This window comes from Moschus berezovskii, chromosome X, assembly GCF_049115385.1.
Source record: "Moschus berezovskii isolate FMDL1 chromosome X, NW_MosBer_1.0, whole genome shotgun sequence".
In the NCBI taxonomy this organism is placed as follows: domain Eukaryota; kingdom Metazoa; phylum Chordata; class Mammalia; order Artiodactyla; family Moschidae; genus Moschus; species Moschus berezovskii.
The window spans coordinates 30,528,182-30,541,213 of NC_142488.1; the positions used below are offsets into that span (position 1 = coordinate 30,528,182).

At 38.2% G+C, this 13,032-nt stretch overlaps 1 protein-coding gene across 6 annotated transcripts in view; it reads right to left on the reverse strand.

Moving 5' to 3' along the window:
* DMD (dystrophin) overlaps positions 1–13,032 on the reverse strand; it is a 2,246,075-nt gene that overhangs the window by 1,581,178 nt on the left and 651,865 nt on the right. The window lies entirely within an intron of this gene.

Sequence of the window (13,032 nt, forward strand, 5' to 3'; positions counted from 1 at the left end):
CTCTAATAAAGGTTGCCATCAACCTCCAGGTTCCCAAATCTAATAGCCATTTTGTGATACCATTTTAATTGACATTCCAATTACCAGTCTAATTAACCACTCCATATTGGACCTTCCCTCTTCTCGAGTTGCAGGTACCGCCCTTCCCTGATTATCCTTTCATCTCACTAAGAACTGTTTTTTAGTTTCTTTGCTGGTTCCTTCTCCTCCGCTCAACTATAAATCGGATGGCATTCCCCTGGATAAAAACCAATGTGGTCCCATGACACTAAGAAGGAAAATCCAAATTATGTAACCAGAAATCCTTATATGGCCTAGTACCTTCCTTCCTCTCTAAAGTAACTGCATACAATTCTCACCCTCTGACACTATGTTTCAGTCACACTTATCTTCTCTCTCTTTAACAGTGTGTAAAACTGTTTGCTTTACCCCCAATTGCTCTTTCTCCATATCTTTAAATAATCTCTCCTTCTTATCATTTAGTACTCAGTTTAAGCGTCACCTGCTCAGAAAGGCTTTTCATAAAGATGCTACCCAAATTTGCTTTTGAGTTACCATTTCTACAACTTTTTATTAACTCAAATCATACAGCTTAATTTTATCTGTTTCATTTTAAAAATTTATTTAATTGAAGGATAATGGCTTTACAGTGTTGTGTCGGTTTATGCCAAACATCAACATGAATCAGCCATTGGGATACATATGTCCCCTCCGTCTTTAGGCTTCATCCCACCCCTCTAGGTTGGTAGAGAGCCCTGGTTTGAGTTCCCTGAGTCATACAACTTTCTTAATATCACATTTTCACATTTGGAGTTTTCTTCTTAGTCATGTGTTGTTTATCTTTACATAATGGAATATGAGGTCCATTAGAACAAAGACACTCTCTGTCCTTCTCATTACATTCCATACAACTAAAGATCAATAATTCTTTATTGAATGAACAGCACCACGTGCAGGGGTGAGGGCAATATGTACAGATGAGTTTGGCCCTTGTTGACTGTGCACAGACTACAATCTAATGGGTAAGATTCTATTTTTTAAATGTGTAATTACAATTATATTATCAAGTATATATAACCTCAAACAGTGTTCCAATCTTTTAAAAATCACAGTGTATAGATTTCTTATAAAGATAAACAGGGGAAGGCAGAGAGGAATAAATAGATGGTAAATAGAGGAGGACTAACCAGAGGAGGCCAGTCTAGATCCAAGACACCTGGCCTGGGAGCTCCAGTTCCACCAAGATCTTATCCTGCTACACTAATTATTATCTGGAAATGACTAAATGAGTATGTAAAGTTCCTAATCATGTACTCTGCTTCTTAGAATATGTTATATATTACAAGAAAAAAGAAGTAGGTTTGAGACAAAGCCTGTTGTGCATGCACGCGTGCTACATCACTTCAGTCATGTCTGACTCTGTGCAACCCTATGGACTGTAGCTCACCAGGCTCCTCTGTCCATGGCATTCTCCAGGCAAGGACACTCAAGTGGGTTGCCATGCCCTCCTCAAGGGGATCTTCCTGACCCAGGGATCAAACACAGGTCTCCTGCATTGCAGGCAGATTCTCTACCATCTGAGCTACCAGAGAAGCCCACAAAGCCTGTTAGTTTCTAGAAAACCTGCAGTCAAGGCTGCCTGGCACCTATGGGACTTGCTCTTAGTTATTCAAACTGTATGGCAGGTGTAAGGGAACCTAAGAGGATTAGCTACATCACAAATGCGAATACTGGAGCATTTTTATCCCAGGACTTTTATTTTTCAAGTCTCAACTTTTAGAGCACTATAAAGTCACTTACTTTTACTTCCTCTCTCCAGATTTTCATGGCACATTTTCAAGTGAAGCAATTTAGAATAAAATGAGTATGCATCTATTTTGTGTGTGGAGTCTGTACTGCCTATCACGCCTTTGACATTCCAGAGCTTACACTGGTTAATAAAACTCTTTCTGCCATGAGGCCAAAAATGGAAACATTAACATTCAGAGTTGCCCTTGAAAGTCATGTTTAGTCTGTGTTTTTTGAGTTATATAAGCCAGGACTGGGAACATTTCAAATGTGTCAGCCAGGAATTTTAAAAATAATAACTAAAATAATATTTTGGTGGCCAATATATCATAAATTGGTTACTTTAATTTGGCCAAGTCTTTTAATTTCCCTATCACTCAAGCATGAGGGTATATTCAGTTACATATATTAAAGACAATTAGGAAATATTGCTCATGTTTTTTACCTTTTTATGGTCTTCATATTTTTTTTTTTTAGCAAAGGAAACAGAAAGTCATTGCTTGATTCATGAAATACTTATTTTGAAACTCAGGTTGCAACTTTGTAAAGCATATGTGATCAAATATATTAGGTTTTTTCCTCCAGTACTTAGATTTCTATTTTATTTTGCTTATCTCTTGGTTCTACAATCAAAAAAGAAATTATATTCTTGCCAAACTGATCAAGGGTTTACATGTTATGCTTTTGCTGAAATGCTAACACAAAGTGCAACTAAAACTGCTGCTGCTGCTGCTAAGTCACTTCAGTCATGTCCGACTCTGTGTGACCCCATAGACGGAAGCCCACCAGGCTCCCCCTTCCCTGGGATTCTCCAGGCAAGAACATTGGAGTGGGTTGCCATTTCCTTCTCAAATTTGTGAAAGTGAAAAGTGAAAGTGAAGTTGCTCAGTCGTGTCAGACCCTTAGCGAGTTGTGAGTTAATAGCTTTAAAAATCAAATGTGAGAACCACCTGAACTCAAAGTGAGTAGAGGAAGATAAAGGAATATGGAAAAGGTTCCCCACAGTGGATGAAATCTTGAACAGTGCATCAGTTCAGTTCAGTTCAGTCACTCAGTTGTGTCCAACTCTTTGCGATCCCATGAATCACAGCACACCAGGCTTCCCTGTCCATCACCAACTCCCGGAGTTCACTCAAACTCATGTCCATCAAGCTGGTGATGCCATCCAGCCATCTCATTCTCTGTTGTCCCCTTCTCCTCCTGCCCCCAATCCCTCCCAGCACCAGAGTCTTTCCCAGTGAGTCAACTCTTCACATGAGGTGGCCAAAGTATTGGAGTTTCAGCTTTAGCATCAGTCCTTCCAATGAACACCCAGAACTGATCTCCTTTAGAATGGACCACTTGGATCTCTTTGCAGTCCAAGGGACTCTCAAGAGTCTTCTCCAACACCACAGTACATAGCACTGCAGTAAATTAACATATACTGTATTTAAGTCTCTTCCAGTATCTCTTTTTCTCTTTTATGACTTCTTCAAATTATATATATATATATTTACTCCTAATTGGGGATTAAAACAGAAAAGCTTAAATTGACCTTTCTGAACACATTCAACAGCTGAAAGACAGAACTACTGAAACATTTCAATCGTATTCTCTATTTTGCCAGAACTTAACTCCAAAAATAAATATTAATGAATATTCTAGTATTAGCTAATTCCCTTATCTGCAAAAGACTATCAAATATGCAATGCCCAGACTTCATTTTTAAAAATGAAGTTGTCTCTTAGAAGAAGTAAAAGTGCCATACAGAAAATGGTGGGTTTAAAAGTTAAAATTTTCTGCCAACCTTTCTATCCATGAATAAGGACCTTGATCATTGGTATAAAGTACAGCTCCCTGCTTCCCTCTTTGGGAAAACGTGGATTCTCAAGGCAATTAATTTTTAAAATATATTAAAGTTTTTAAAGCTAGTTTACAATTAATTTTTAATTAAATATTTACTTCATATGGATTTCAATTTCTTATAGCACGATTTACACAATGAATATTTACAATTGACTCACTAATTAAACCTGATATATGAGACAAATTATTTCAAGTACAGATGTATCCCCAGAGAAATACAGTAAGCTTTTTGCCTATCAGAAGATAATGTCTTCAGATTAAAATGTTGTAATATGTGATTGTTAAAGCCTGTTTTTCCTTATTAAAACAGTATACATTTTTCATACACACAGATACATACTAGGTGTTTTATTATGTATTTCTTGCCAGAATTTTTATTGAAGTGATGCATTTGTTACACTTACCAGATTTTAAAAAATCTGTCATGGTCCTAATTAAATTTCTATACCATTACTTGATACAAATGTCAGCAATGTTTGTTTTCTAATGTCAACTAAGAATCTTTTTTTTTGTTGTTATGACAAGAGAAAAGGCCAACAGTGAAATTTATCATTAAAAATGCTTAGATTTGGCCAACTTAGATTGTGTTATACCTCTGTAAATAATTCTATTTCTTATAAATTATTATATATCTAAAGAATCTGACAAAATTTGTTGTTCCCTTCATACATATTCACATTTTATGACTTAAGTATGACTTTTCTTCTATTTCCTTCAAATGTTTCAGTGGTACTGAATTCTTGCCCTAACTCATGTCAAGTTGGTCTTCAAAATGTGGTTAGACCAATGACTGAAGAGTCACTCAAAGTTTACCTCATACTTAGGCTATTTCATCCTTTCTTAGCATGAGTGAGTGAGTGAGTGAAGTCGCTCAGTCGTGTCCAACTCTTTGCGACCCCGTGGACTGTAGCCCACCAGGCTCCTCTATCCATGGGATTCTCCAGGCAAGAATACTGGAGTGGGTTGCCATTTCTTAGCATATATGTGAAATAATGTTTGGGAAATAAAGTCATGGAAATATTTAAGGAAAGGTAGTTATTATATCTGACAGTTAGAAGTGAAGAGCAACAATTAACAGAAAGGTAGAGTAATAGAAAACAAAAACAAGGTTGGGTCTCTAGTAAGTTACAGCGGAGAGTATACAGTACTTCCTTTGGTAACAGTATATGCTAAACAACATGAAACAGGAAAAAACACTGGTTGCCTATGTGCATAGTTTATTTTATTGTTTCTTTTACTTTAATAGGAAACTTCCAACACTTGCAAGTCCTACATACACACAAAGATACCTAGAAACGACACAGGTCATTGGTTCTGCACAGATTCTGAGGCCATCTACTGCCTCCTCACATATCACTTTAGATTAATATTATTAGAAATATGCTTAATAAACTATTAAGTAATTCATAGTTTTTAGCTTATCCAACTAAATGTACACAAAACAAAAGGCTATATTGAGTACAAACTGTGCAAAAATATTAAGAAACCAGAATAGTTTCTAAGAACATGGGATAAGTGTAACATTAGGGAAGGTACTATTTAGATAATCCAGCTTAGGAACCAAAAAAATCCCTAGATACTTATGAACAATTAGTTAATGCAATAATCTGGACATAAATTGATTTTATTTTCAAATAAAAACATCCCAGGCAAACCAGAAAACTGGTGGGTAGGCAGTATATCATTCTTATCACCTTTTCTCTTATGGCTACTCTTATGTCCTACTTTCCATCATCTCTACAATGGGTTAGGCTCTGTATTCCCTATTCTATCTATTCCCTGAATGAGATGACTCAGAAATGATTGGCCATTTTATTTTCAGTCCAATATTGACTTTAATAAGCCTAACTGGTCACTGTGCTGTCTAGTCCCTCATGAGGATCTATTTACAGTATGCAATTTTATTATCAATTTGCTAAATATTTTAAATAAGTATCCTCAGCAGGCTCTCCTCAGTTCAGTTCAGTTCAGTTCAGTCACTCAGTCGTGTACGACTCTCCGCGACCCCATGAATCACAGCATGCCAGGCCGCCCTGTCCATCACCAACTCCTGGAGTTTACCCAAACTCATGTCCATTGAGTCAGTGATGCCATCCAACCATCTCATCCTCTGTCATCCCCTTCTCCTCCTGCCTTCAATCTTTCCCAGAATCAGGGTTTTTTCCAATGAGTTGGCTCTTCCCATCAGGTGGCCAAAGTATTGGAGATTCAGCATCAGTCCCTCCAATGAATATTCAGGGTTGATGTCCTTTAGGAATGACTGGTTTGATTTCCTTGCAGTCCAAGGGACTCTCAGGATGAAATCCCTCAGAAAGTTCAGTTCAGTTCAGTCGCTCAGTCGTGTCCGACTCTCCGCGACCCCATGAATCACAGCACGCCAGGCCTCCCTGTCCATCACCAACTCCCGGAGTACACTCAAACTCATGTCCACAGAGTCGGTGATGCCATCCAGCCATCTCATTCTCCGTCGTCCCGTTCTCCTCCCGCCCCCAACCTTTCCCAGCATCAGAGTCTTTTCCAGTGAGTCAACTCGTCGCACGAGGTGGCCAAAGTATTGCAGTTTCAGCTTTAGCATCAGTCCCTCCAATGAACATCCAGGATTGATCTCCTTTAGAATGGACTGGTTGGCTAGAAGAGCTTTATTTAGTTATCTACTTATTTAACCATTATTGTATAGTTATATTAGTCTTTATACCAGAATTCAATTTTACCTTTTTGTTAGAAATAAATGACAAGAGTGAGGGGCGGGGCACTAAAGACCATTTCAATGATGTTTTTTTAAAAGCAACCAACGCTTACCAATTTCAGGAAGGAGGCTCAATAAATGTGAAAAATTGTTGTAAAAACAGAGCTGACCATTAATGTGTCCGTGTATCTTTCAGAATATATGTGGAAAAGAACACAGAGTGACAAAAAAATATGTGTATGGTTAAAGGTGTGGGAACTAACATCAGAATTCCTAGGTTTGATTCCTGAAGGTATTGCTAACCAGCTATGTGACCTTCTGAAAGTTTCCAACCACACCAAACATCAGCTTTCTTATTTTCAAAACTGGGATAATAAAAGTGCCTATTTCATTAGATTGGAGAAGGAAATGGCAACCTACTCCAGTACTCTTGCCTGGAAAATGCCATGGACAGAGGAGCCTGGCAGGCTACAGTCCATCGGGTTGCAAAAGAGTGGGATACAACTGAAGCAACTTGGCATGCATGCATGCAATCTTTCACTTTTTTTCTTTACCTGGTGAATAGTAAAAGAGTGCCTGAAGAACTACAGACAAAGGTTCATAACAATGTGCAAGAACCAGTGAACCAAAGTCATCCCAAAGAAAAAGAAATGCAAAAAGGCAACATAATTGATTGAAAAAAGTGAAAGTCGTTCAGCTGTGTCTGACTCTCTGTAACTCCATGGACTCTATATTCCAAGGAATTCTCCAGGCCAGAATAATGGAGTGGGTAGACTTTCCCTTCTCCAGGGGATCTTCCCAAGCTAGGGATCAAACCCAGGTCTTCCACACTGCAGGCAAATTCTTTACCAGCTGAGCCACAAGGAAAGCCCTATTTTAGCAGAGACCAACTCAATTAAGTGAGGAATAGAGTTTTTGCTTTCTTTCTTGTTTTACCCTCTGCAGACGGCATAAACGTGTAATGAATAGCATTATTGGAGAAATAAGGTATTAAAAAATAAATAAAGTGGGTATCTGTAAGATGAAGGGGTCTTAGATAGTTACATTTTAGTAGATGTACTGATGTACTTTATTTTTTTTTTTGTAGTTAATTTTTTTTTATTGGAGGCAAATTATTTTACAATATTATATTGGTTGGTTTTGCCATACATTGATATGAATTTGCCCCGGGTTTACATAAGTTCCCCCTCCTGAACCCCCCTCCCACCTCCCTCCTCCCTTTATCCTCCCTCTGGGTCATCCCCGCATGCCAGCCCCGAGCATCCTATAACATGCATTGACCCTGAACTAGTGATTCGTTTCACATATGACAACATACGTGTTTCAATGTCATTCTCCCAAATCATCCCACCCTCACCCTCTCCCATAGAGTCCCAAAGACTGTTCTATACATCTGTGTCTCTTTTGCTGTCTCGTATACAGGGTTATCATTTGCATCTTTCTAAATTCCATATATATGTGTTAGTATACTGTATTGATGTACTTTAAAACAGGGCTGTTAACATTTTGAACCATGTAACTGAATCAGTGCTCAATAGTTTATGAGTCACCTATTAGCTGGAATCACTTGATTTTTTTTTAAATACAAACATGGGTATGGACTGTAATTTTTGTAATTAAATTGAATTAATGGCATTATCTCATATGTGAGGTTATCCTTGGGATCTGTTGCTTGTTTATAGTATTTATAGGAAATTAGATGTCTTCTCAACTACATTTAAAAAATTAAAACTGAGTATCATCTATACAGTACTCTGTAGACCATAAAGTGTGATGCTGCCCTTTTCTAAATAACTCATCACTTCTTTACATCATAAGACAATTATTACCATACTAATCAACTTCATTTGGGTAAAAGTCATGTCTTATACAATACTAACACCTAAGATAATTTATATAATTCTGGGTATCAGGGTTATGCAGTTATGTAGTAAATTATTTTACCAACAGTATAAGATAGGTAGTCACATCATCATCATCACCCTAATTTCATACTTGGAGAAACTGAGGCACAACATAGTTAATAAATTTTACAAAGTCATTCAGCTCACAGAACTATGTTTTGAAGCTAGAGAGTATGGCTTCAGAATCTGTGATATAATCCCTCTCACATAAGAGATATTAATATTGATGAAATAAGCATAAGACCTAGATATATGTTTCATATAATTCCACATCATAAGGCACATAAACAGAAACTTAAAAACTCCTATAAGAGTGTGTGTGTACTCAGCTGAGTTCTAGGTTTTATCTCCCTAGTGATACGTGAATTCAACCTACTACATTTGAAAGATTACTAACACAAAACTTGCTTTAAACACACACACAATAGTTAGGTCCTCCTACATGCTTTTACTGTTTAAAAGAAATGCTAATGTTGTTGTTGTTTTCAGTCACTACATCATGTCCACCTGTTTGTGAACCATATGGACTGCAGCACGCCAGCAAGTCCTGTCCTGAACTATCTCTCAATTTGCCAAAAACTCATGTCCATTAAATCAGTGATGCCCTCCAATCATCTCATCCTCTGTCCTTCCCATCTACTCCTGTGCTCAATCTTTCCCAGGATCAGGGTTTCTTTCAATAAGTCTCTTCTTATCACGTGACCAAAGTATTGGAGTTTCAGCTTTGGCATCAGTCCTTTCGATGAATATTCAGGGTTGATTTCCTTTCAGTTTAGTTCAGTTGCTCAGTCGTGTCTGACTGTTTGTGATTCCATGTACTGCAGCACACCAGGCCTCCCTGTCCACCACCAACTCCAGAGTTTGCTCAGACTCATCTCCATTGAGTTGGTGAGGCCATCCAACCATCTCATCCTCAGTTGTCCCCTTCTCCTCCTGCCTTCAATCTTTCCCAGCATACAGTCTTTCCAAGGATTCAGTTCTTCACATCAGGTGGCCAAAATATTGGAGTTTCCCCTTCAGCATCAGTCCTTTCAATGAACACCCAGGAATGATCTCCTTTAGGATGGACTGTTTGGATCTCCTTGTAGTACAAGGGACTCTCAAGAGTCTTCTCCAACACCACAGTTCAAAAGCATCAATTATTCAGCCCTCAGCTTTCTTTATAGTCCAAATCTCACATCCATACATGACCACTGGAAAAACCATAGCTTTGACTAGATGGACTTTGTTGGCAAAGTAATGTCTCTGCTTCTTAAAAAGCTGTCTATGTTGATCATTACTTTTCTTCCAAGGAGCAAGTATCTTTTAATTTCATGACTGGAGTCACCATCTGCAGTGATTTTGGAGCCCAAAATATGAAGTCTGTCTGTTTCCACTGTTTTCCCATCTATTTGCCATGAAGTGATGGGACCAGATGCCATGATCTTAGTTTTCTGAATGTTGAACTTTAAGCCAACTTTTTCACTCTCCTCTTTCACTTTCAAGAGGCTCTTTAGTTCTTCTTCGCTTTCTGCCATAAGGGTGGTGTCATCTGCATAACTGAGGTTATTGATATTTCTTCCGGCAATCTTGATTCCAGCTTGTGTTTCATCCAGTCTAACATTTCTTATGATGTACTCTGCATATAAGTTAAATAAGCAGGGTGACAATATACAGCCTTGACGTACTCCTTTTCCTATTTGGAACCAGTCTGTTGTTCCATGTCCAGTTCTAACTGTTGCTTCTTGACCTGCATACAGGTTTCTCAGGAGGCAGGTCAAGTGGTCTGATATTCCCATCTCTTGAAGAATTTTCCACAGTTTGTTGTGATCCACACAGTCAAAGGCTTTGGCATAGTCAATAAAGCAGAAATAGACGTTTTTTTTCCTGGAACTCTGTTGCTTTTTTGATGATCCAATGAATGTTGGCAATTTGATCTCTGATTCCTCTGCCTTTTCTAAATCCAGCTTGGATATCTGGAACTTCACAGGTCACGTACTGTTGAAACCTGGCTTGGAGAATTTTGAGCATTACTTTGCTAGTGTGTGAATTGAAGGCAATTGTACAGTAGTTTGAACATTCTTTGGCATTGCCTTTCTTTGGGATTAGAATGAAAACTGACCTTTTCCAGTCCTGTGGCCACTGCTGAATTTTCCAAATTTGCTGACATATTGAGTGCAGCACTTTCACAGCATTATCTTTCAGGATTTGAAATAATTCACCTGAAATTCCATCACCTCCACTAGCTTTTTTCGTAGTGATGTTTCCTAAGGCCCACTTGACTTCGCATTCCAGGATGTCTGGCTCTAGGTGAGGGATCACACCATCGTGGTTATCTGGGTCATGAAGATCTTTTTTGTATAGTTCTGTGTATTCTTGCCACCTCTTCTTAATATCTTCTGTTAGGTCCATACCATTTCTGTCCTTTATAGAGCCCATCTTTGCATGTAAAGTTCCCTTGCTTATCTCTAATTTTCTTGAAGAGATCTCTAGTCTTTCCCATTCTACTGTTTTCCTCCATTCCTTTGTATTGATCATGGAGGAAGGCTTTCTTATCTCTCCTTGCTATTCTTTGGAACTCTGTATTCAAATGGGTATATCTTTCCTTTTCTCCTTTACCTTTCACCTCTTTTCATAGCTATTTGTAAGGCCTCCACAGATAATCATTTTGCCTTTTTGCATTTGTTTTTCTTGATGTCCTTTAGGATTGTCTTAACAGTGGTATGCATGAATGACAAAGCTAATCACAAAATTGTTTTTAATATAAAGTTTTAAACAGTAATCGGAGGTGCAAGTTACTTTTATTTATATGGCTTAGTTTCTTTATATACTGTTTTTTCCCCTTACTTTTCTCTTGTTAATCATTCCTACTTGGATATTCTCTCCTTCAACCTGTTTTTCATAATGCTGTCTTCTGATATGACCATGGGATCTCCCACCTAGAGGATACATGTTTTTCTCCTATGGTTCCTATTCACTCCCCCTTGAAGGTCAGGTAATGTCCATATGGAAACTGATGAAAGAAACAAGACAATATAATTTTCAGGTCTTCTCTGTCCTTTCTAAATAAGAATCTTGGAAGAAGGGTTAAGTTTTAAGCCTAGCTTAAAGGGGCAACCAAGACGTGATAGAGGCTAAGACTGAGAACATAAGGGCAAAAAGAGACCTTACGATCTATATGAAGTTCAACCTAACTCACAAGACCAGAATTCTATACACACACACACACATAAGTTGTAGGATTATGGACTCTATAGTTTCTTTGGCTGGTCCACTGTGCACATCTTCTTCATGAACTGGCCATCTATGGTAGGTAGCCAGCTGAGAATTTGATTGCATTGAATGGTTTTGCTTTTCTGCATAACCAAGGCTTACAATCTTGATTTTTATGGACATACACAAGTATGCCTGCTGGTAGTATCTTTTGTGACATTTATAAAAAGATATCAGGATTATAACCACTAAGATATTTGAACAGAGAATGAAATAGAGAAGGAATTTAAAAAAGAGTTAGTGAGAGGGCACTGAGATAATATCCCCATGTAAGTCGCTTTAAAGAAGTGTTCTTTCTCCCCTCCAAAAACAAATGTGTTCTTTCTTCCCCTATATGAGTGCTTTCTTGCTCCTGCTCATAATTATTGCTTATTTAAATTGCAAGTTTCATGTCTCTGCCAGTGATGAATGTGTGTCATAGAACTAGTCACAATTAATGAAAGCATTTGCTCCAAAAAACATTTGCTGAGCATCAGTTATGCAATTCACATGCTAAACACTTGGCTAGAACTGGAGAAACACAGAAGTCTCTCTGGCTATCTGGCTATAGCACAGAAGTTTTTTTTTTTTTCCTAATTATTGATATATTATTTACCTTTACTGCCATAGCTATCGGAGAAGGCCATGGCACCCCACTCCAGTACTCTTGCCTGGAAAATCCCATGGATGGAGGAGCCTGGTAGGCTGCAGTCCATGGGGTCGCGAAGAGTCAGACATGACTGAGTGACTTCACTTTCACTTTTCACTTTCATGCATTGGAGAAGGAAACGGCACCCCACTCCAGTATTCTTGCCTGGAGAATCCCAGTGACAGAGGAGCCTAGTGGGCTGCCGTCTATAGGGTCACACAGAGTCGGACACGACTAAAGTGACTTAGCAGCAGCAGCCATAGCTATCAGACATTCACCAAGACTTGTGGGGGTAAACGATTGAAAATAAAATTTCATAGCAGTAACTAATAACATGTACTTCTAACCTTGCTAAAGATGGAAGAGATCTTACTAGTCACTAAAAGCACTGTTTGCTTCTATACTATTTGATTCTACTGCGTTCATATACTTTTCAGACTCACTTGTCCTCCTCCCAATTATTGTATTTCTTTCTTAGTACTGTCTATTTTTTAAAAAATCCAGCTTGGGTCTCCCAATTGCCAGCTGTTATTTTAAACTGTTTGATAATTCCCTAATTCTAGCCTCTTTGGTTCTGCTGTTGATTTCCAAAATAATTTCCATTAACATTACTTTCTGTGAGGCTCTATATACTTTCCGCAATATCTTCCTAACATATCCTGGATTCCTGTTCATCTGTGATCTAATTTATCTTACAAGATATATCTTCCTAAAATAGAAGATACACTTTCCTAAATCCCCACTCTCCTCAGTTTAATTTATCATCAGTAATGGATCCCTATTGCCTATAGCATAGCTCCAAATGCCTGTCTTGAGTTCAATACCCTCCACGATCAGGTGGTGGTCCTCCAGCAGTGTGCACAGTGCAACACATGACCAAGGCAAGTAATATACCTTATATTGCCCCACCTCATTTCCTTTGCCCAAAC